Source organism: Xenopus laevis, chromosome 1S (assembly GCF_017654675.1).
Source record: "Xenopus laevis strain J_2021 chromosome 1S, Xenopus_laevis_v10.1, whole genome shotgun sequence".
NCBI lineage: Eukaryota > Metazoa > Chordata > Amphibia > Anura > Pipidae > Xenopus > Xenopus laevis.
The window spans coordinates 25803245-25829221 of NC_054372.1; the positions used below are offsets into that span (position 1 = coordinate 25803245).

Below are 25977 nucleotides of genomic sequence, written 5' to 3' on the forward strand. Positions count from 1 at the left end.
TTTACTTGGAAAGCAGTGTTTTTCTTCCGCCATGCAAAGCGATTTTTGTTATGACCAAATAACTCAATTTTTGTCTCATCAGTCCAAGAACTTTGTTCCAAAAAGACTGTGGCTTGTCTAAAGGAGCTTTTGCATACAAGTGACTGTTTGTGAGTGAGTGCAGAAAGGGCTTCTTTCTCATCACCCTGCCATACAGATGTTCTTTGTGCAAATTGAGCTGAATTGTAGAACGATGCACAGATACACCATCTGCAGCAATATGTTCTTGCAGGTCTTTGTAGGTGATATTTGGGTTGTCTGTAACCATTTTCACAATCCTCCACATATGCCACTCTTGTATTTTTCTTGGCCTTCCAGATCTGGGTTTTACAGCAAATGTGCCTGTGGCCTTCCATTTCCTGATTACATTCCTTACAGTTGAAAGGACAGTTTAAACCTCTGAGAAAGTTTTTTTTAGCCTTCCCCTTAAGCATGATACTGAACAATCTTTGTTTTCAGATCTTTTGAGAGTTGCTTTAAAGGATCCCATGCTGTCACCCTTCAGAGGAGAGTCGAACAAAAGCACAACTTGCAATTGGCCACCTTAAATATCTTTTCTCGTGATTGGACACACCTGCCAATGAAGTTCAAGGCTTAATGAGCTAATACAACCAATTTGGTGTTGCCAGTAATCAGTATTGAGCAGTTATATGCATTCAAATTAGCAAAATTACAAGGGTACCCACATTTTTGCACAGACAGTTTTTCACATTTGATTTAATTTCATACAACTGAATACTGCTTCACTTAAAATTTTTGTTGATTAAACACCCCAGTACTCAGATGTTCCCGGGAATGAAAGACATACCACTGGTATCTTTTTTGTTGATTGTTGAGTAAATTATATAGTCTGAGAGGGCTTCCCAAACTTTTTCATATGACTGTATATTAAATATTAATGGGTGAATTTAATATGTTTTGCAAACGTTAGCGTCCATGTTTGCACCATTTATGACTGATTTAAAGACCTCAATGACTTCCTCGCTAAGTTTGCGTCCAAATTGCTTTTGTTAGCGTTCGCAGTGTATATAACAAAATTTTGCATTCACAAACCATTTTTTGCGACAAAATATTACGAAACTCCAGAGCAGGTGTTAAAGGTTCACAGTTTGCAGTTAAGATTTGTGATGCAATAAAAGCCTATCGAAGAATATTACATTGCGACAGGCCAATTTTTATTTCCAAAGTTTTGCTCTTTGCAAATTGTATTACATTTCACCCTTAGTGCCTACATATAATCAAACTTTCAATATGAGAGTTTCAAAAGCAACAATACAGAACTAAAAGTTATAGTAACAGGTCAAATAATTTGTGCCGAAAATCCAAGGAGATGGAAAATGATGCAATCTGTCAAGGAGTACAGAGTGACAATGAGGGTGGAACATGCCAAGGAAGAATATGTCAACCTCCCACACCATGGTATTACTAGGCCTTGCCCTCTGACCATGTCCAAAATATGTTCCCAGTTTTGCCTGAGCATAGCATCTCAAAGCATAAGATACCTACAATATAGAGTAGGGTTTAAAGTACTGATACTATCAAATATATATTTTATGGGAGACCCAAGACCTATAGGGAGTGGGAGACCTGATAAAAATCTGGGTAGAGTTGACATGTGTGCAAGGAAAACCTGCCTCACAATACAGGTATTGGTCTCAATATTAAGCTTGCACCCATACAGAAGTGTATAGTTACAAAATATGGGCACACCGAAACCCAACTTTGACTTTTATTGTAGATCTGATACAAAAATCTAAAAAGTTATATTTATTTCAGCTGTCAACTGAAAACTAACCAAATACAATTTGCCAATAATTTAGCTAAAACTTTGTCTAAAGGCTCATCTTTTTCCTCATCTTGTTACACTGCATGGGCTCAGTCTTTACAGTCTTTACAGAAAACCAATGCAATGTCTTTAATTCACACTATTCCCACAATTGTATGGGCTGAATTTGTGACAAACTAATGGGGGAATGTAACGTTGGTCAGTAAAGCAAAAACAGTTCGCATATGCGAATAAATGTTAGCAATATTGCCTTAACGAACACTTTGCCTCTCACACAACAGATAGTGATAGTGCCAATTTTATAATTTGCAAAGTGCAATTAAGATTTGCAATGCAATAAAAGCCTAATGAAGAATATTACATTGCGACATGTGAATTGTTATTCGTAAGTTTGTTCTCTTTGCGAATGTTATTACATTTTCCCCTATTTGTTTCCACGTCATATTGTGTAAAATGGAATGTAACCTTCCAGGTCTACAACACACAGTCCTTTGTCAGGTCTAGTTTTTATCTTGTAAAAGTAGTAATGTTCAATAGCTCAAAACAATGCCCTGGTTCAAGTCCTAGAGGGGATGGTTGATAATGTTGTCACTTTACCTTAATAGGTACACCATTAATAATGCACAAGGACATCCCCAGGCAAACACTTTTGTTACCCAGATCATAGTGAAACTGTCCCAAGTACCCAAATTTTCCCATGACTTCCATTTCTAATAAAGTATTCATTTCATCTGTCCCATAACATTAGCCTGGAGGGGTCATCCATTCACCTTAATGAATCAAAGACCATGGATGGAATACACAAAAGAAATTACAGGAAAGTCAATACCTAACATAATTCAAAAGATTTAAGCTACATGGAAAGCCTATATTGCTATAAAAAGAAAACAAACCCAATGATTTGGGTTTAGAATTTAGGGTGCTTCTCTGAGCACTGTTGTAATCTACATTCATTTTTCATGGTTTCTAAGATAATTGCTAACTCTAGTCTTTTGGCTCAACTGAAAGTCAGCAACCTAAGGGTTAACTAAATACAGGAAGTACATAGTAAGTGGGCCTTCAAAAGACTACTGAGCTGAAAGCCTGCCTGGTAGTATAAAACTAATATCTCAGAAACCACTTAAAATAGATAATTAATGTAAATTGCAAAAGTGTGCAGGGCCGAGCAAGTTCATACCTATTAATTTGTTGGTTTAAAATCCTCTTCAAAATGAAATCAAATTGGCTCTCAGATCTCCTCCAAAGGGAAGCCATGAGGATTGATGGCATTGCACAGCTAAGGATCAAGTAGTTGTACAAAAAATGCTAACAAGCTGAGCAATTAACTTAGTGGCCAACAGCTTGGAAGAGGTCTGTTATTCTGTATTCCAATACTAAAAAAAATGGGACCAGAAAAAATGTTCTAACTATATATACTATATAACTATATAACTATAGTACCATTTCCCTTATATGCCATGCCAGTGCCAGTAAAATGATACTAAAGATCATTAAATGCAGACGAAAGCCCAAAGAAATAGAATTGCCAGATGTAGGAATTGGATTCAGGAAAGGAGATATATTAATACTGATCCATGCGAGATGATTAAAAAAGCAAAGGAATAAAGCAAGACAGTCAACATAAGCTTAACTGATTGCAGCAAAGCCTTTAATTGCTTCAATAATGTTAACTATGGAATGTCCTCTGAAACAGGTGTACCTTAGTATCTGTGTTTTCACAAGGGACCTCTACATTGAGCACAAAGCCACAGTTATAACAAAAAAAAAAATAGTTAAAACAGACCCATTTTGTGAGGGGTGAAAGATTTGAGAAAGGTGATTCAAGGATTCAAGACTAAGCAACCTGTGAGCAAGCATCAGCAACCTTTGATAATCTTACACTACTCTAGTTAAAAGAACTAAAAATGAAGTAGAAAAGAGTAGCAAAACACAGAAAAGAGAGGCAAATGTATTGTTGATGCGAAGACCTGCCATAATATACAGTCTATTTCCTTGTATTAGTTATTACAAAAAAACGGATGCAGCAGATGCAAGCAATTTGTCACAGGCTGGTATGATTTAGAAATGTTCTTCAAATGTGTTGATGTGTTGTCTATAAAACAATTGTATTTTCTGTAAGTAAGTTTATGTTCACTATCCCTCTCTCAGCATCTGTTTCTCTTCATTCTGTCTTTATGCAGCAGTTGGGTGTCAGATATTCATTGACAGTTAGATTCAATATATCTTATAGGGGGGATCGTTTCCTAGCAGATGAATTAGAGCTCACTCAAGCCTTTCGCACAAATCCTGCATGTAGAGAGACATGATGTCTGGTGATTTTAAAAGAGTGAGCTCTAATACATCTTATAGGCCAGGGGTGCCCAAAAGGTAGATCGGGATCTACCAGTAGACCTTTACCCAGTGATCAGTAGATCTCAAGACACTGTCAACCAACAGTGAAGCGTTTTTAATTGATTGTATATAGAAGGCTTCTTATTTCAGTATGATGAAGCTTATATTATATTTTAATTTTCACAATAGTTCCCCTTTAAGGCAGGCTTTCATTTCCTGGGTGTCTGCCTCATGTCCAATAATATTGGGAGACTGAACTGCCCAATAAATGCTTTTACCAGCACTGGGCCTTCTATTTATTTGCCTAGTACCTTACTGCAGTACAGAAAGTAGCACATATTTTTGCTCCTACTCCATGGTATTATTATAGTTCCAATTGTGCCAGTCAGTAGCCTTCTGCTCACTTCAATCGGTCTCTCCTATTCATTGGAACTTTTAGTGTACAGGTATAGGATCCCTTATCCGGAAACCCGATATCCAGAAAGCTCCGAATTACGGAATGTCTCTCATAGACTCCATTTTATCCAAATAATCCAAATTTTTAAAAATGATTTCCTTTTTCTCTGTAATAATAAAACAGTAGCTTGTACTTGATCCCAACTAAGATATAATTAATCCTTATTGGAAGAAAAACCAGCCTATTGGGTTTATTTAATGTTTAAATTAATTTCTAGTAGACTTACGGCACGAAGACCCAAATTATGGAAAGATCCGTTACCCGGAAACCCCCAGGTCCCGATACCTGTACTGGATAACAGGTCCCATACCTGTACTACAAATCCCATCTTCCTCTCTTGGACTTCAGCTAGTTGAAGTTCAGGGAGCTTAAGTTCAGCAATACTTTCCCTACCTCTGATACAGAACCACAACTTCCAATATCCACAGACAGGATCTTTTCACATGTTGACAGCTATCTTTCACAAATAATATCTGATTTTGTAATAATCGTGAGCCTTTAATTTTTCTCTCCCTAAAGTGGAAGATCTCAGCTACCCACTAGGGTGATTTATGGAAATGTTTATGCTAATTAATGAATTGCTTGCATGCTAACTTCAGCTTATCTGTCAGGGCTGAAAATTCTCCTACACAGGTTAATAGATAAACAAGCGGCATGCATATTCACATCATGTTTGATGCAGACTATATTAGACTATATCAGAGAAATACAATCAAATGTTGCAACAGAACTTCTCTTTATCTTCTTGATATATTTTACATGATCAGTTTGTGCCACCTCTTCTTTCTTTCACATCTGTAGGTAAAAACTTGGCTATGCAATTGGATTGTTATGTGGCTAGGCTTATCATTCAACTGTTCTTAATTATTCTTGCATACAGTACAGAGGGAAACTGCTTTCTGTCACTGTCAATAGGAATCAAGCTGCATTGCAGTATAGCAACAGGTGCAATGCTCAGTCTGAAAAATGGGTAAAAATGTGTTGTTTTTGGAAAGACTTTTGCCTGCATGCCAAATGCAGCATCATAATTGCTTATTTTTTATATCTTGTCCTTGTATTTTTCCAGTTACAAAACTCAAACGTTTGAATGAACTTGAAAACCTTGAATGAACTTGAATGACCTTGAAACTCGAATAGCATCTTTTTAAGAAAAAACTCGAACGTCAAAAACTCAAAAGAATATTACTGCCCCGAAAAATTATTTGAATTGAATTAGAAGGAACTCGAATCAAGTTTTTTCCATGAAAAAATGTCAGGAAGGCTGTTAACATCTTCAAATGGGTCACTGAACCTCTGCCATTGACTTCTAAATGAACTTGGTTTTAGGTGGTGTACTATGGAATTTCGAGTTTTCCCAGAGTCGAGGTGTGAAAAACCTTAATAAATCTGCCCCCTAAGTAACACGTAAGAAAGCAGAAAATATCTATATGTTCCTTTTTCTTCCCTATACCCAGCACATTATTCCTATCATAACATTTACAGGTGAGAATGCTGGCAACTACTCTGATGGCACCAAGCTGATAACATTACACAAAACATGCGACTAAGTTTATCCTCCCAACAGGTCGCAAGATTGGGTGGCAAAACAACCTGCTGTCAGTGCCAGTGGGTCTGCCCCACTTCCTATGCTGAATCACACACAAGTGCACCTACTAACTGAGGGGAACCATGCAGCTATTGCCAGTGTCGTACTGGCCCACCGGGATACCAGGAAAACTCCCAGTGGGCCCAGGTGTCAGTGGGCCCTTCTGTTGGTCTATTTCATGGTCGTTGCCTATTTCTATGAGAATAAAGGCTAAATAGATGGAATAACAGGTTATAGTATGTAAAGAAAAGAGAATAGGAGAATAGAGGTTGAGTCAGGAGAGAAAGAAAATAATTCTTAGAGTGGGCCCCTGGTCTAAAGGTTTTTGGATGGGCCCCTGGTATAAGGGTTTTTGGTGGGACCCTGGTGTCCCAGTCCGACACTGGCTATTGCTACTTTCAAGCTGGCAGTAATTCCAGGGTTCCCACTGGGCTACATCAAAAGCAGCAGCTGACTGGTCAACAAGCACAATTGAACACGTTTTGCTGCATCAGGTACAACTCCCCCTTGCAAGTATATTCATGCTAGAATTGTGGCACAAAACACTGTATTCTGGGTAAAAGATATGGCAAATTGCTTCTGAAACAGTACTTTGCACAGGCTTTTGTAAATGTGCCCTTTCATGTGCCAGGGCCAAAGGGTACATATTTCAGCTTGCTGTGTCTGTTCATTCTCTGCTTGCACAATCAGACAGAAATGCTGTTAAAAGCCAAAAACCTTGTCGCCTTTTCTTTTCTACTTAACACTGCAATATTTTGGAGACTGCCAAGCCACACCTGATAAGGACTGAGGACAATCTATGAACACTTCTCTATTTCCTAGATTCTGAATATATGAAAATCATTTCATAAAAAGCGATATCATACTATAAGTGCTGGGAGTATTTTTGACAGAGGACTCAGAGCAGCATTACTTTGAGGGTTTACTGGTGTATTTATATAGACAGTTCTGACAAAGCTTACTTAGTTTTAACCTTTCCTTCTCTTAAAGTAATTCAAATGAATCCATCTAAAAAGGAAACAGCAACAGAACATACTCAATGTTTTCTATAAAGTAAAATAAACCGTAGCTAAAGCCTAATAGATTGTGTACAGGCAGCTCAATTCAGCAGATGTCTATTTACAGCTCTTGCATATCACGGTGGTATCCGAGAACCACAGCTGCAGGTCGCCCCTCTAGTGACAACTCCTGCAGTGACGCTTTATCTCTCACCATGAGCACAAAATAGATGAATCACCTTCAAGGACCTGAGTGACCCAGGCTCCTCCAGAGGCTGATTCAAACTATTTTATCTGCAGCAAGGAATGGAAAAAAACAGCCTCTTATTTATGGAACATAGAATAATGCCAACCTGATCTCTAGGGCATAGCACTAATCCTGTACAATAAGGCAGGCTATGTCCTCTGTTTCTTTGGCACTGGCTGTATTATGGATCTGTGCATCTGTTCCACTAATCACATAAGGGCTTTGGATGTGAGTAAAAAAGCAAACATAATTTGTATGGAGTTATGGAGTCAAGAAATTAATGTATTCTAGGTTAAAGTAGGAAGGAATACACATTGCTCTCCATCATGCTTTACATGTTGTTTTGCATCTACATCTCATGGGACCTTAAATGGAAGGTGTCATAAACCTCTCAGTGGAAAATGTAATGCTTTATGATCAGTACAGGGATAAAAATCATTGTACTGGCTTGTTTGATTCCTATATAAATCTTCAAATACACACACGCATATATATGTGTATCAGTAGAAGGGCAGTAAAAATATATCTGCTGTAAGTCAAAAGCCCATTACAGTGTGGAGTTGGAAGAAATGCAAGACACTCAACTCAGCAGAAATGATAGTAAAAATGACAAATGCAAAATGGCTCTCCAAAACAAGGACAAGCAAAGAGAAAGCATCCCTCAGTGCACACGTGCAAGCAGCCCGAGTTTTCTTTAGGCAGTCCTAAGCAAGGTGAATAATGCCCCAGAGTAGCCACTGAAGGTAAGAATAATGTGGTGTTATCTGGTACATATAATAAACAAGATGGCAGTGAAGAGACTTTATGTGAGTGCTGCCTAATCTGCAACCTTTCGGCAGTTGTTTAAGAACAACTCCTACCACCCAAAACAGCCTGGTGCAAGGTGAATAATGGGCATAGTTATATCTGCCTGCTCACGGTGCTGCCACTAATAAAAATAGGCCTGCAAGTCGCATGGTGGTATCTCTACTCCCACTTTTTTTTTTTTTTTTACAGAAGAACAAATCTCAGTTCTTATACTTCATATGATAAATTGTTTCTGTAAAAGTCTTCAAGCAAGGTTGCACTCTGATCAAAATCTACTGCCGCCATAACATTACGTCTGAGGCTTTGTACTTCTAAATTCCAGTTTATCAAAGAAGCGTGTTAAAGTGCCATTTGCTTCATCCGCTCTCAGTTCCAGCAAACCATGTACTGTCACAGGAGTTATAAACGATGACGGCTAAATCAGCAGGGCGTGTAGGGTTTAAACGGGAAATAAGCTTCAGACTGAGGCAGGTAGGATGTCAAGCTGAAAATAAAATATACCGAACACAGAGGGAAAGTCTTTTTTTCTGAAACCTTTAAGCCAGGACTCATGGGGGGGGGGGGGGGCATAGAGAAAGCCAATATCAGAACCACCAAAAAAAATAAAATATTCAGTTGTCAGTGATTAATATGGGCTTCACACTGTCACTAACATATGGTAATTGCCTTCAGCACAAGGAGCTGAACAAAGCTTCTCAAATAGATTTACAAAACGTATTTCCCTTTCTATCTTCAAATGCATTTTCCTAGGAATAGAGATTGCTAGATTTTAAGGGTCCTGGCACAGAGAGAAGCAAATCCATGTGCTAAACTTCCTCCCCCAATGAAAGCATTTCCTTTAATTTTGAATGGGAACCACTAGCCTGTGGTACGCTGCAGCAACACTTTGCAACTGTCTGACAAATGACACCACACATAAGGCATCAAGTTTCGCCTTTAACAGAAGGAAATTGAGCTGGTGGTGGACAAAGGCATCTCACAGCTTTCGTCCTGAAATGCAACCAGTGTTAAAAATGTACAATGTGTCATTGCCTTAAATAGGCATTATCAAAGGCACGATGCAGCAGCTGCTATACTACATTCCTTCTGGCAGACTGTCACATAAAATAGGCTCCACCCAATTAAATGACATCATGTACATTACATCATTTTTTATGGATACATGTCAGTGTAAAAGACTGTGCTCAGTTTATCTACGAATTCCCCCAAATAGTTTTTCACAGCCCTGTCATATAAGTAATCATAATGTGTGGCACAGCTACTTATACAACTTGTCTTGGTTCATCTGCCATTGCCCCAGCCTCCAAGGTTTAGACTGGTGTAGCTAGGGGCACATTTTGTATCCTAAATCTGAAGGTATTGGATACATTGATAAATGTATGTCTGAACATAGAACAATAATACTCAATTTACAATTAACAAATGTAAAGTTCCCCAAAAGTGGATATTAAGGTTGGGCACCTATCAGTCTGGAAGTGGCCTCACCAAAATGTCAAGTCCTCTTTGTAAAATGTTGTGGTAACATTTTTTTCCTTTTTTGGGGGGGTGTTTAATGTATTATCTTTGCATTGGTATCATACATTTTAGGATGTATTGGTTTTATTGGTTTAAATGGGTTGTTCACTTTCAAACAACTAGTTGTTTCAGATAGATCACCAGAAATAATGAATTTTTTCAATGACTTTCTATTTTCTATGTGTCACCGTTTTTCTAATATTGAAGTGTAATTTTTCACCTTCTAAAGCAGGTCTGGGAAGGGGGGTCGCCGACCCTGTAAACTGTTCTAAATTGATACATTTAGTTGTTACATTTCTTATCTTTGTCCCTGCTGAACAGAATCACTGGGATTCATTAAAGGGCATGTAAAGGCAAAAAAATAAAATCCCATTTTTACTTTCTTTAATGAAAAAGAAACCTATCTCCAATATACTTTGATTAAAAAAATGTGTACCGTTTTTATAAGAAACCTGACTGTATTCAGTGAAATTCTCCCTTCATTTACTGCTGTGGATAGGAATTGTCAGATGGTCCCTAACTGCTGAGCAGGGAAACAATCATACTTATGAACAGCAGGGGGAGCCCCCGCCTTACTTCCCAGCCATGCAGAACTCAAGCAGCTTTGTTTATGACAATCCCTAAGCAGCCCAGACCACACTGAGCATGTGCACAGTCTTAGTCTTGCAAAGATGTTTAATAAAGTTACAAGATGGTGACCCCCTGTAGCCAACTTTGATGTTTATATTTAGTATACAAAATACAGCATTTCTAGCCTTTTTCTATTTTAAACTTTACATGCCCTTTAAAGGCAGCTGTTAGAATTGATACAATAGTTGCTAATATTCCAGAGATGCTGCTGAGAAATACAACAACTACATGTTGTAAAATTGTTACTGAGCTGCCAGACTCAAACACCAGAGACACGAACATTCAATTTGAAACTTTTTTGGAAAAACAGTAACAAATAAATAATGGAAAGTAATTGAAAAGTCTTTGTTTCTGGGGAACAATCTGAAAACAACCAAACTGAAAAAATAGTTTGGAAGGTGAACAACCCCTTTAATATAATTTTTAGTTAGAGTGTAACTCATGTTATTTCCAGTCTAGGAATATACAGTTATCTCTTTTACTGCTGGGATTTAAAGAGATTATGAGGTATGTATACGTAATTTAACTGGATGATCACCATTGCAGTATGAATCAGATAATTGTTTAACCTACAACTAACCCTCCCATTTTATTTCTAATTATATATGATGTGTATGTGACATACACATAAAATCTACAGTAAATGACTATGATGAGACAATAAAATTGAGGAATGACCATAACATACTCCTTAAAACAGGCTCTGCCTCTTGATTAAGCCATGCTGGTGGCAAAACAGTCATTGTGGTGCAGTGATTGGAGGAAAGAGGGTCATTCCTGGACAACATTTGCTATATAGGAGACTGAAGCCAACATCAGAGATTTCAAGGTACATGCTATAATGCAACCCAGAGTTGGGGAGTGGACTGTGTAGATGTGGACACTCAGCACACATAACAGTCAATATTAATTGACTGCATATTTATGGTCACATACATTTTTACAACATAGTGTATTAACCAAAGACTGATTAGTGGGTAACACCTTACTGCCATGGAGTATGGAATGTTGAACGTCACTGATCAGCATCAACTGTTTGAGACTGCTGACTGACCTGTTCTGCATATACGTATGTGTGTACTATAGACTTTCTGGGAGTAAATGAGAACTGTTCAGTATTAATAATTCATATTATATTTTGATTATTGATGGGATATCCCCTCCTGGTTTTGCTGTCAAAGTTTTTAATATGAATTCAATAAATGTTATTCTATTATTATTTATCCTTTCCACATATTGGCTTTGGAATGAGTATCAGCTTTTTATAGTATTCCTGAGGTGTAGCTATTCAAATTCTCAGTTATTTAGTATCCTTCTAAACATATGTAAATTTCATGTACAACACTCATGATTCATGTGTTCAAATTTTCGTCATATTAATGATTGAGATACTAATAGATATGAAAATATTAAAATCACTGGAGTTCTAGCAGGAAATATCACTAGCTTGGTTTATTCTATATTATACAAAGGATTGTTTGTGCTAGAACAAGATACTGAAAGGGCCCAGGGAGTCAATCAGCACCTGCCACTATTCTGCCCTATGGTTCTCCCCTGCTCATAATGGTGCTCTGTACAGAACTCGTCTTTACACCCAGGTGTTCTACATTCCTACATGCAGTCAGTCCTAGTCAGATATAGGGGTGAGTCCTTATCACCAGAGACAAAAAGTTCATCTGCACTGACAAGTATATTTACTAAATCAATGAACCCCAAGCTTGTGATCAATAGCCCCTGCGAAAATACATCAATCATATGAACATTCATTGAACTGCATTTATTTATGCTGTTTATTACCATATATTTTTTCTGGCTCTTAAAAACTAGTGAATTAAAAGTCCGAGATAGGCAGAGAAATGCAGGTAGGAAAGCTATTTCCCTTGCTTTTCATTCATTATGGTTCAAGCATCTAGCTGTAAGCGACTGCATTATTAAATTATTCATCACTGGCATTACATTGGACAAGATTTTTTCTTATTTGCTAATTACCCCTTTCATCTCAGAGCAGACTGTTTAGTTGTCAAGATCTGAAATAATATATATCAATATGAATTTATCTTACCTTTGTGCAGCTATTTTGCTGTCTGTATTCAAATGGAGATTTAGCTCATCTCGGCTAATGCACTGCTTGAATGCTGCATGAAAATAATGAGAGTGATGGAATTTATTAAAACACTAGAAAGTGAATGGAAAAAAGCAATAACCTCTTGTGGTGATAATACAATTCAGCCTATACACTATGCAACCGGATGGCATATATATATATATATATATATATATATATATATATATATATATATATATATATATATATATATGTCCACCAATAAAAAAACTGTTTTGACGTTATTATAGCATTACTGTATAATAAGAGTGCAAGCTTTTGGGAATAGCATCTAGCCCCCTCGCCACATGCAAATTAAAGGGAGATCATGTACTTATAAATGATACATCAATAAAGGAATCTCTGCTCAAGTCCACTCTGCCTAATTAAAATTAATTTGATGAACAGCATGATAAATATTGGGCTCCAACTACCTCCGTCCAATGGAGGCATTCATCTATATTAATAAAATGTAAAGGACCAAATTACACAGCACTGGTAAACAGTACAAACAGATCTATTATCCAGAAACTTGTTTTTGACAAAGCTCTGAAATACGGCATTCACAAAATTATACAAATTCCCCCTTCTTAAAACATTCCAGACAACAGATGCCACATCTGTATCTGAGAAGGGATGTATATCGGACAAGAATTCAACTTGATATTGTAGTATAGGTATTTATTGGTCTAGGAACCCATAGCAACCAATCAGATGTCTTTTTTTCAAATAGCTGACCAATAAATGGCACCTGCTCATTGGCTGTTTTGGGTTATGGCACTAATAGAAGGTTAATAAACATTAACCACAAAACCTATGGGTCAAGACCCAAAACTGGGTCCCCATCTAGTAAGCCTTTCATAAAATTAAGTTTCCTCCTATAATACAGGTATGGGACCTGTTATCCAGAATGCTCAGAACCTGGGATTTTCTGATTTTTCTTTCCATAATTTAGACCTTCTTGACCTTAAATCTACTAGAACATCATTAAAACATTAAAAAAAAACGAGTTTGCTTCCTATAAGTATTAATTATATCTTAGTTTGGATCAAGTACAAGGTACGGTTTTATTATTACAGGGAAAAGGAAATCATTTTTTAAAATTTGAATTATTTGGATAAAATTGAGTCTATGGGAGACAGCCATGCCATAACTTGGAGCTTTCTGGATAACGGGTTTCTGGATAACAGATCCCATACCTGTAAATAAAATAGATAATGACAAGTTAGAAGAGCTGCATGGTTACTTCTAATTAAATTTTGGCTGAAATTGTCGATACTGCCTGCTTAGGCATTATGCCATGTTGGTTGTTTCTATAGCTAATCCTGCAATGCTCTTGGATCACATGTTCATATTTGAATATGTCAGCCAGTATGAATGAAGCATTATTTTAGAGTTTGACTTGGGGCCCACTCGGTCTGCTGTATTGATCAGTAATTGCATATTATCTGTATATTTGATGCATTCTGTACATCTCATTAACTGTATAGGGTAAAGCACTGCAGAAACCATTGCTGATTTATAAATATTCGTTAATAAAAATACAGGTATGGGATCTGTTATCTGCTTTGGGTTTGGGTTTTTTTGGTCTGGTAATTTCTGTAATTAATTTCACCATATTGTTTTGCCATGAGCATAGTTTATGCAACTTTGTTACCATCAAGATGAAGTTTATTTTTTACAGTGAAAAGGGAAATAATATAAAAAATAATAATGATGTGTTTAAATAGACCTCTATGGATAATGCACTTTTGAGCTTTCTGGATAATACATTAAGATATTTTATTTATTATACTTGTAAAAAAAACCCAATAATAATACAGAGCAACAGGGAAAGAAGCTATACTAGCTAGCTTTATTTAGATATGTAGGCATTACACATCTAACGTTGCTTAGAATAATACGTGCCATGCAGGCCCGGACTGGCAATCTGTGGGTTCTGGCAAATGCCAGAGGGGCTGCTGTATGGTTACATAGAAAGTTACCATATAGTGGGCTTGTAGGGGGCTGTTTGGGCTGGTAGTAGGCTGTTTGGGCCTCTGAGTACTTTGAATGACAAGTCCTATTTTGACTCCCAGTCCAAGCCTGGTGCCATGCCCTCATGAAAGAAGATTGTGCAGAGCTTACTGTTTCTCATCTGGAGTTAAAAAGAAAAGTGTGTATTTAAGTCAATGGGGAATTTTGCTGCATACCTTGTTACGTAGCAACGAGCTACACACCCATGTGCACAAAGCACGACAACTATGCCAAGTATGTGGCTTGTAGGCACAAGGAAATGAACATCACCTCCAGCAACCTGCTCTGAGACTTGGCCTGAATAGATCACACATTCCACAACAATGCATTGTTATCTCTGCTCTCCTCTGGCCAAGTAAAACTCAGGCTTATTAAGCAGCTATTAAGAAAGCCTGTTTTGTGGCCTGTAGGTAAACTCTGTTCTTGGTGAGCAACACCCAACCTGGATTCCTTGAAATAAAATGAACTGGACGTGTGCCCAGTGCCTCGTACAGTATCAACACATAAAAGGCACAGATGAACACAGTCACCCAAGCCTATAAAAAACACTCACTTCTGTTCAGTAAATATAAAAAAAAAGGTAAAGGGGAAGTTCAACCTTAAACTCTAGATCAGGGGTCCCCAACTTTTTTTTACCCATGAGACACATTCAAATGTAAAAAGAGTTGGGGATCAACACAAACATGAAAAAGTCCCTTGTGGTGGCAAATAAGTGCCATGGTAGCCCCTATGTGGACTGGCAACCTACAGGAGACTCTACTTGCCAGTATACTTAGTTTTCATGCAATTAATTCCATGCCTGGAATTTAAAAATAAGCACCAGCTTTGAGGCCAGTGAGAGCAACATCCAAGGGTTTGGGGAGCAACATGTTGCTCAAGAACTACTGGTAGGGGATCACTGCTCTAGATGTTGAGAAACTGTCTACGCTATCTATCTATTTATTTACCAACATACAGTAAGTACCCTGATTGCCTCCATAATGCTATCAACATCCTAAAATCCCCTTCAGGCAGCTATCAGTAGGGCACAGGTTACACTCCGCTTACATACAGAATACGCTGTTATAGATGTAGTAAGCAGGGTTATATTATATATTATATAATATATTATATAATATAAAAGCATACATGTAACTGGTTCATTGCACAGTTGTCTACTTTCCTATATTTTCTGCTAATCCTGTAGATTTACATACGGGAAAGAAGAATGGAGGCAAGTTTGTGAAGTGACAATGCATAGTCAAGGCATAGTTGAAATGTTACTGCGCATGCCATGGGGTAAGATCATAATTATTTTAAAAATTTCTCCCAGAAGGTTAAATAATGTCTTAACTGAATAGAATCAAATAATTCACATTATAGCAACGGTACCAATATGGTGCAATGTAAGAGAATACAAGAGTGCCAGCAGGGTCGGACTGGGGGGCCGGGGCCCACCGGGACTGGTGTCCAGGGCCCCCCCCACCTACTTGTAAGGTGAATCGCCGCTCGGCATAATTGCCAAGGCGGCGCATCCCGCATGCGCAAACGGCGCTAGGCGCGCATGCGTAAACGTTGCGCATGCGCAAACGGCGCTGCGATGTGCCGAATTTTTTTTTAAAAAACTGTTTGGGAGAGGGAGTCTGGCCCGGCGGGGGCCCACTAGGGTCGGGGCCCACCGGGTATTTTCCCGGTATCCCGCCGGGCCAGTCCGACACTGAGTGCCAGAAGCAATAGCATCAGTACACTGTTATCAGTAGTGTCTATCACTCATGGGAAGGCTGTATACTGTATATAGAAGGAACACCAGGTAAGTGAATTAATGAGCCTCTTTAGCCAGGAGTGTTTCTGCCACGAGGCAAGGTGAGCACCAAAGTAGGCTGGTAACTTTAAAAGGGAACTATTGTGATAATGAAAATTTAATATAAGCTTCAGCATACTGAAATAATAAACTTTCTAAATACAATCAATTAAAAATTCTGCATGTTTCTGAAATAATCAAGTTTATGTTCACTATTCCTCTTTCAGCATCTGTTTCTCTTCATTGTGTCTTCATGCAGCAGTTGGGTGTCAGATATTCATTGACAGTTAGATCCAATATATCTTATAGGGGGGCTCCTTTTGTCTAGAAGATGTATTAGAGCTCACTCTTTTGTGCAAAAGGCAGTTATTTTGTTAGATTTTGTTTTCAATTTGAAATTCAAATTCAAAAAGACCAAAACTAAGTCCAATTTTTTTTGGTCGAATAGGTCAATAGGTCAGTTTTTTTTTTGGTCGAATAGGTTCATATTCGGCCGAATTCGAATCATACGAATCAAAGGAATAGCGCATTCGATCAAATTGGATTTAACGTTTTTCCCAAAAAAAGTTTTTCAAAGTCCACCAATTAACTCCAAATCGGTTCTAGGAGGTCCCCCATAGCCTAAAATAGCAATTTGGCAAGTTTTAGATAGCGAATGGTCGAAGTCGAATTTTTAAAGAGACAGTACATGATAAATTTCGATATTCAAATTTTTTCAATTAGAAAATTCACCTCGACCTTTGATAAATCTGCCCCTATATGTAACAGGAAGAAGTGTTGAAGCAAAAGACAGAAATCTGTCTGTTAATTGGCTCATGTGACCTAACAAATATAGTTTGTTTGGCATGTTTGTGTGCACAGTGAATCGTACAATCCCAGGGGGAGGCCCTTATTTTTTTAAAATGGCCATTTTCTATTTATGATTACCCAATAGCACATACTACTAGAAATGTATATTATGAAAATGGTTTATTTACATGAAGCAGGGTTTTACTTTTGAGCTGTTTTATGCAATATCTTTTTATAGAGACCTACATTGTTTGGGGGGTATAGTTTTCCTTTAAGCACAAATTTATTTTTGGGGTTGACATTTCCTTTATTAAGCTACGCGTGTTCTCTCTGTGGAAGCATTAGGGGCAAGTATTTTAAAATTAAGTTGAGGTCACTATTTGGGAATCCCAGAAATGAATAATAAGGGCACAATAAATGACACAAAGTTTACACAAGGTCTAGTATCTAATAGCAACAGTCATCTTTGATTTTGCTGTTTGAAATCTGATCGGTTGCCAAGGGTTTCTAGACCAACATTAGAATATTAGAAGAGTGAGATTAAATGTAAATGTCCGGGAGGGGGATGCCACATCAGTTTGGAGGCCCCAGGCTCTGCTTTCTTGTTTACACGGCTGCATTTGCCTTACTGTTCTCTCCTCGCTGTATAATAAGAGATTTCTGCATATAGTTTTTCCCTTGGCAGATGTGTCAATATTTCTAGGAACCCATTAAAAACTGTGATTGTACCAAGTTGACAGCAATGAAACAGCTATGAGTCCCAGAATACATTAAGTTTCTCGAGAGCTCATTACACAGTCTGCAGTAATGGCATGGACGGAAGCATAAAATAAGTTACACTTTCATGCACAGATGTTATTTTATACACTCCCTTTACAATATAAAAAGAAACACACAAGTTATACACCAATGTTAATTATGAGGAATGAGAAAGTAAATAGTAAAAGCAACCCATATACTAGAGGGGCATCTCTGTATTGTCCTTCTTTTCTGGCAAAAAATGAGCAGATCTTTGCTTATTTGGCCACCCAGCTGTTGGGCAAGTAAGGCTGATTGATGGCTTGGCCCCAACAATCAAGTTATAACAGGGGCCTATGCAGACACATTGGGAGAGGAATGAATCAATAGTGCAATTCAAACCTGCCTGGTGTAGATAATTCCAGGCCAGAAATAAAGCCCACAGATGGACATTAGCAAATATACATAAGCTAATAATCGAGTCCAGTCTAAAGTGGCAGCTAATATTAGCCCATGTATTATAATTTAACTCAGAACCAGCTTTCCTTTTGAAACACAAAAAAACACACTTTGACACAATTGTAACTTTTATTATTATATGTGAATTATGTTTTGTCCTTGAGTAAGTAGTTCTCTTCATTCATTACATGATACATATTGCTAAAATTGCATTTTACTATTATCTCTACTACTAAGCAATACTAGGAGCAGTATTTTTCAGCCAGCTGTGAAGCACCCAACGAGGCTGTGCAGCCTGTCTCTACACGTGTGTATTGAGACTAATGATTTTTCTTGGAAAGATCTTTTCCTATAAAGATTGAAATTGTTAAGTTTATGGCCACCTTTATAGTCAGTTAGTGATAAGCAGATTCAACTGAATTAGACTAATATCACATGGGGCTGATTATTGGCCTACAGAAAAATTGATCTGATGTCCATGTATTGGCTGATTCTTAATCAGCCCCATGTGATATTAGCCTTAGATGATAGGCTGCCCTGTAAAATGTAAAAATCTAACAAAGAATTCACACTTGGAATCACCTAGTGTATAAATACACTTGCATTTATCAGTCATCAAGCCAAGGACGTGCACAATGGATCATCCACTTTTTTCTGCCTGCACCTAACTGGAGCTGCACTGGGGGGGGGGGGTTATTTATCAAAATCTGAAAGTATCTCAGAAGTTTCTGCAAACTACTCCGACCAAATCCGCACAGATTATTTTCCCCCTTATTTATCAATACATTTTCCAGAACATTTCTCAAAAAAATCGTGAAAAAGTCCAAATAACACAACTTTTCGGATTTGTCGCTGAAAACTGAGACTTTTTCAGATTTGACGCCCGAAAACCGCAAAATCTTCAGATTATTGCACAAAATCCTGTGCTGATCAGGATTTCGTAGAGAATTATCCTATTGAATTCTACATGAATTTGGCAGTTCTGAGTTGGAGTACTTTTTTATTCAGACTTTTAACACCCTTTGGGGGTTTAATAAATCCCGAAATATTTTAGTTTTTTTTCCACCAAAAAACTGTGTTTTCCCCTTTAAAAGGCCAACAAGAAAAAAAATCAGACTTTAATAAATAATTTGTTTCTGTTCGTTTCTTAACAATATTAACCAATTCTGACTCCTGAAAGCCAGCCTATGCAAGCACATGGCCTAATAAGCAGGTGCACTGCAAGCAAGAACATATGACCTTATTATAAAAAAATATAAACTATTTTTTTATCCAAAATTGCTAACAAAGCTAAGTTTTTATTTAAAAACAACTTTCTGTTTACAGTACAAGGCCGTCCGTCTCAGTGCAAAGTGCCATTGTCTAAATCTATGCAAAGTTTGCACCACCTTCACAAGAATGCAGAGTGATTTGTTCAGCAGCCCCACTCAAGGCTTTTCCTGTCACTAGTGTTCACACAGCTGTGTCCTGCGACTTTACATTGATCTCTACTGAAAGGGACTTGTGTTATAAAACAATTGCAGCTCGAAGAAGACTAAAAGGTAGACATAGTTTACATTCTAGTCAGTCCCGGACGGGCAATCTGTAGGTTCTGGCAAATGCCAGAGGGACTGCTGTGAGATGCCAAAGAGAGTCACTTTTTATTGGGCTTGGGAGGGGGTTGTTTTGGCCTCTGTGTACTTGAAATGCCAGGGCCTATTTGTAATCCCAATATGGACCAAATTTTAGTTGCATATAGTTTACCAGATATGGGATTTATTATGCACTACAGTTCCTTATTTTGTAATATATTTGAAAACAAATGCTTTACTCTAAGATCATACCTCCCAACATTTTGGAAGTAAAAAGAGGGACAACAATTTTTTTCGCAGGTTGAGCTGTCAAAAGAGGGACTGTCCCTCAGAAAAAGGGACAGTTGGGAGGTATGTAAGATCAACGCAGCTCAAAAATAAATGTTACTGCAAGCAAAAGAGGCACAAGCAACATCCACTAATTTAGTTATGGTAAATTGTGGAATTCTTTATGACAGAAGCACTCCAAGGTGCTATGGCCCTATGGGAGGAACTCCACGGATGATTTCCGACGTGCTGCGCAAAAACGCAGGTGTCTAGTCGGAACATCGGTTGGTGTCGCAGCGTTCGTCCGACGCGACATGACTGTCGGATGCAGACGCTGCATCTGAGAGTCGTGCCGCGTCGGATGAACGATGCGACTTCATCCGACATTTCCATATCAACTTATTTCTGTCGCATTCCGACTTGACGCCTGCTTTTTTTGCACATTGCGTCGGATAGCACCGAAATCGCCTGTGGAGTTCTACCCTATCTGCCAATCATAACCCACATACAGTGAGGGTACAGGTTGTGAACAGTGTGCTGAAACAGTAAGTGGGGCCCCAAGGTTCTAGGCAAGAGTACACCTAACGCAAGGATCAAACACAGGCATTTCATTCCATACAAATAGCAGCTACACTTGAGCTTGAAGTGAAAATAATAGATCAAACTTTATCTAGACACTTGACTAAAACAACTCACCATCTCCTACTTTTATATTCACTGAAACAAAAAGAAACAAAGTAGCTCAGGTTTCATTCTATAAGATATGTCCTACCATGCTGCTATGGAATTTAATTTCCCACCCTACCCAAACTCTGTTTTACTAGTTCAATGCATGCTGTAACAGACCATTAGGTAGGCCATAAGAGCTCTCCAGTAGTGGCCATGGCTCTTCTAAGGGAGATATTACAAAATCAATAAAGACCAACCATTAGAGCTCTGTGTTTTATCACAAGTGACATCAACCAGGGCCTGGAATGTATCCTGATCATAGGGTTACAATTAAGAAAATCCCCTTGATGTCAAGAACCCAGGACAGAAATAGTGTTTGGGTCCCCGTTAATCAATAATAAATAATAAGCTTTAACGATCTGTTTTTGATTAGGCCGTTCCTCATTCTTCCTCTTGTAGAACAGCCATGCTGAGCAACAACAGGTAACTCAAGCTCAATCAGTAGTGAATGCCTTCACCATAAATTGTTTGCAGAACTGTTGTTTATACCCAAAGTTTTAATAAAAAAAAGCAAAAGGATGCATGCAAAAACTTTGTGGAAAAAGTAGTAAAAACAATTTGACTTTTGACATAAAGGGAAAAAAATGCAGTATAGTTCAACTGAATCATACTGACAGCTCCCCATTACTGAGAATGGTGATACTGCTCCCACTTCCATTGGGGTGCTTTATTGCCACAATTTCACCTGAGAAGGGTTAGGGTTTGGGATTAACAAATTGAACGTGATGTTTCATTTAAGGCACGATTCTTTTCTTAAACCCTGTAATTTCTAACAGGCCACAAAGATAATTGGATTTTGGCTAGCCCAAGTATATTATTATACAAAACACACCAAGTGGCATTCATATTATCCATACAAGGTCATTTTTCTATACACCAGCAAATAGTGCAATTCATTGCGTAGATTTACGTTTTTTAATTATACCTTGCAATGTTGTGGTTTTTGCATGCTGCATTTCTTTCTGACGGGATACAAAGGGTTCTAATTCCCAATTGGCAAAAAGCAAAGCCATGATTTGTTTGTTTGCCTTGTCCTTTGGTTTAGAGCTGGTGGATTCTAAGAAATACAGAATAGTAAACTTGAATGTAACTTGTGCATTCTAAAAGCAAATTTAATTCTAAACAATTTTCCAGTATTCATAAATGAAAGATTTTCAATACTTTTAAAGGTATTTGCAATGAACTCAAAAACTGTGTTTCTGATATTCAGAACCTGCAAGGCATTGGGGGATTTGGAGCCTTTTGATGAAGCGACACTGTATACTATAATAAAATTAAAGATGGGAAGTCTAACCTACAGTTACGGTTTTTTTCAACAGACTCTTTGGCTAACCATGGATTGAGGACTTCCGCCAGCCTGATATAAATATTAACTCTCACCATTTTGACCTATTGCCTAAAGACGATAAATCTCTTTAAAGGTTGTTGTACTATGACACCCACTCAGGGTCAGACTGGGCTAACGGGACACTGGGAAAAAACCCGGTGGGCCACAGCCCTCATGGGCCCCAGACCTGCTCCCCCGGCGTTTTTCGCCCATGTGAGCGTCACTCAGTTTTCCGTACTTCACAGGTTTTTCAATGAATGCACGTGGCGTGAGTTTAGCGGTTGGGAGGGGGCCCCCAGGGACTGCCAGGAGGGCCCTTCATTTTGCAGCCCTGGTGGGCCCCCAAGGCTCCAGTCAGACGCTGCACCCATTAAAGGAGAACTAAACCCTAAAAATTAATATGCCTAAAAATTCCATATTTTATATACTGAACTTATTGCACCAGCCTAAAGTTTCAGCTACTCAATAGCAGCAATGATCCAGGACTTCAAACTTGTCACAGGGGGTCACCATCTTGGAAAGTGTCTGTGACACTCACATGCTCAGTGGGCTCTGAGCAGCTGTTGAGAAGCTAAGTTTAGGGGTCGTCACAAATTATCAAGCAGAAAATGAGGTCTGTCTGTAATATAAGCTGATGCTACAGGGCTGATTATTAAATTCTGATGCTAGTTGCACTGGTTTCTGTGCTGCCATGTAGTAATTATCCATATTAATTACTAATCAACCTTATATTGTGACATTTCTATTCTATGTGTACTGTACAGTATATTTAGATCCCTAAGCCAGTGGTGGAACTACCGGGGGAGCAGGGGGTGCGAGCGGGCCAAGGCCTGCAACCCCTCAGGGCCCCCCGGCAGTCCGTTCACCGCTGAAAATGCGGCCAAATGTGGCCGTACGGAGGGGGCGGGGCCCGGCTGCGCGTCACGCAGCAGGGCCCGTCCCCCTCTAGGATCGCTACTGCCCTAAGCTCAGTAAGTGACAGCAGCACAGAGCATGTGCAGTGAATCAGCAGAAAAAAAGATGGGAAGCTACTGGGGCATCTTTGGAGACACAGATTCTTGCTAAAGGGCTGTGGTTGCCTTGGGCTGGTACAGAAGCCCAAAACATAATGTACAACAATCCTAGCTTACTTCTTTAGTTACAATTTAGTTATCCTTTAACCTGTCTCAAAAGAATAAATGTCTTCTTTTTTAACCAATATAGCTTTATAAGAGTAAAATAAGAAAAGAAAATGACAACTGCACCTCCAATGTGCACAAGAGGGCATACACAGCATTACATTTCTTTTCCATCAGTGCGTTTTCTAATACACAGTATGTATGATTGGCTTTCTCCCAGTCTTATTTATGAAATAGCAATATATGTTTAATAGATAAATTGCTGTTTTTAGCATCGCTCTGTGAATGCAGCCATTCAGAATACAGATGGCCAAGGAAATTACATTTAATTTTAACTCCTGCCATCATTCTCTGAGATAAATGCCTCTCTGCAGAGAAGCTAAGTACAAATGTAAATTATTTGCTTTAGATCATGTTTCTCCTTATTAACTTTTGTTCAACAAGAATAAAAAGGGTGGTCTCCATGGAATACCCATTTCCCCCAAAAAACTGTTTATGGTATAGCTAGAGCAATGGAGCCTTCGGCACATGGGGAAATTTCAGGACATTTTTATTGCCCCGTATTTATGTTTAACCTAATTCTAAAGCCCAATGTAAAGCAATTGTCAGGTGCTTGGAAACATGTCCCCTAGCAAAACTGGAAGTCCAAACGGAATATTTGCGACTGGGAAAAAAAAAATATAAGCAGAAACTGGATTTGCATGCATGTTTGTGTGCTTTTGATTGTAAGCTCCACAAGTTAGAAACTGATATGAATGATTCAGTTGTCTCTAAAGGGCTGTGAGCTAATACTAAAAAGTTACTTATAAAGTAGCACAAGTTAAACCCTTCTCAAGTTTAAATAAATAAAAGCAGGGCACAAGCGGGAGAAATGGATGTAGGTATAGAAATACATCTGGGTTTCCAGGCAAGCAGAGCTAAAAACCAGATGTGGAATTTATTATGCTATTAACACTACTGTTCCCTACTGTTAATTTTATTCTTTGTGGAGAAATAAAAACAATATCCAATCAGCCAGTATTACATTTTGAAAGTACTGTGGATCTGTACAAGTGAGTACAGCGTGAATGCAAGTGTCCAGTCCAACACAGGATTGCCATTTGCAGATGGGCCCAGAAATGAAAGTGTTGCCTGTATTTATTTCAAGCTGTATGGATTGAAAATTCCACATTCCGTGGAAAAAATGAGCAACAGATCATATATTTAGTTGTGTGTAACCCAGTAAGAATAAAAGAATTTGTAAAACGATGCACTGCTACCTCAATTACTCACCAAGTCTGAATGCGCCCTTACTCACCGAGCTTTAGCAAGAAGACACATGGATGAGACAATTCAACGTGAAAGCTTATTTTATATACTGTTTGGCATTACACAGCGGGCACATATGCATCTAGGAGCACAAATTAGCATACATTTCACCAGCTGCATCTCTCTTATGAGCTCACGTCAAAGGAACCGGTGTCTGGGAAACAATTTAAATGCAATGTATTCAATCACTTTAGTTCAACTTCCTTGAAAATAACTCTATAAGGATCTGTGCTTACCTTGTAATATGCAGCCTGTGGTTATTTTATTATTTATTTAAGGCAGTGTACTGAAGAAAACCAAGACCAAGGTAGGGTGTCTAAGCTAAGTAAATAATGGCAACGGCCCTTGTGGACACAAACCTTTAAAGAATTTTCAAAAATGATAAATGGTATTTTAGGGTTATTGGTATCAATTATACTGCAAAAGGCAATACTATCAAACTGTCTTAAAGAAACAGTAACCACCAAAAAATGAAAGTGTTTTGAATTAATAATACTGTAGTCCTGCACTGGTACCACTGGTGTATTTGCTTCAGAAACACTACTATAGTTTATATAAACAAGCTGCTGTGTAGCCATGGGGGCAGCCATTTAAAGCTGAAAAAGGAGAAAAGGCACAGGTTAAGTGATAACAGATAAGCTCCGTAGTAATACTTGGATTCTTCAGAATGTATCTTATCTACTGTGTATCCTATGCTTGAATGGCTGCCCCCATGGCTACACAGCAGCTTGTTTATATAAACTATAGTAGTGTTTCTGAAGCAAACACACCAGTTTTTTCAAGTTTTCATTCTTTGGTTTTACTTTAAACGTATATATGTCAAGTGCCCCAATTTTTGCTTGCAAGAACGGATGCAGCTTTCTGGAAAGCAGCAGATATTCAGAACAAACAAATGTGGCCAAAATGCCTTGATTTTCTTAGCTAAAAACACAGGTACTTATGGAAGTGCTTTATTATTAATGGGTGACATTTGAACATTGAAAGGTACAGGTATGGGAGCTGTTATCCAGAATGTTCAAGACGACCTGTACCTGTATGATAATAGTAACATTTTTTAAAATGTTTGAATTACAGCATTGGCTTTATCACGTTAAATGAATAAGGCACTGTATAGGCCAATAAAATATTCCCTCTCATTTAAAATAAACAAAACAACCCAAAAAGTCCCCCAGAAATATCTATTAAAAGAACAACAAGCCAATCAGAAATGTTAAAAGCCACATTGCCCCTGTCCACACAAAACAAGCACGTCTTGATTCAGCATTATTGAGCAAATATTTTGTCTGCCCCAAATACAAGTTTGGTACATTTAGGCCCTAACATGTTACTCTAGCTTTCTTCTACTCTGATTCATTACTTTGCTAATGCCCCTCTAT

The 25977-nt window shown here is 38.2% G+C and overlaps 1 protein-coding gene across 14 annotated transcripts in view; it reads right to left on the reverse strand.

Annotated features, from left to right (window-relative positions):
* The window catches only part of apbb2.S (amyloid beta precursor protein binding family B member 2 S homeolog), a 162533-nt gene that overhangs the window by 119519 nt on the left and 17037 nt on the right, over positions 1–25977 (reverse strand). For 12 of the 14 annotated variants that reach the window (XM_041579436.1, XM_041579441.1, XM_018243108.2 and 9 more), the window contains exon 2: positions 12458–12530. The exons of 1 other annotated variant lie outside the window; for it this stretch is intronic. The gene's annotated coding sequence lies outside the window, so the exon portion shown is untranslated. Of the gene's footprint in view, positions 1–12457; positions 12531–21773; positions 21907–25977 lie in introns of those variants that run through there. One more of the 14 variants, XM_041579433.1, reaches the window with a different exon arrangement.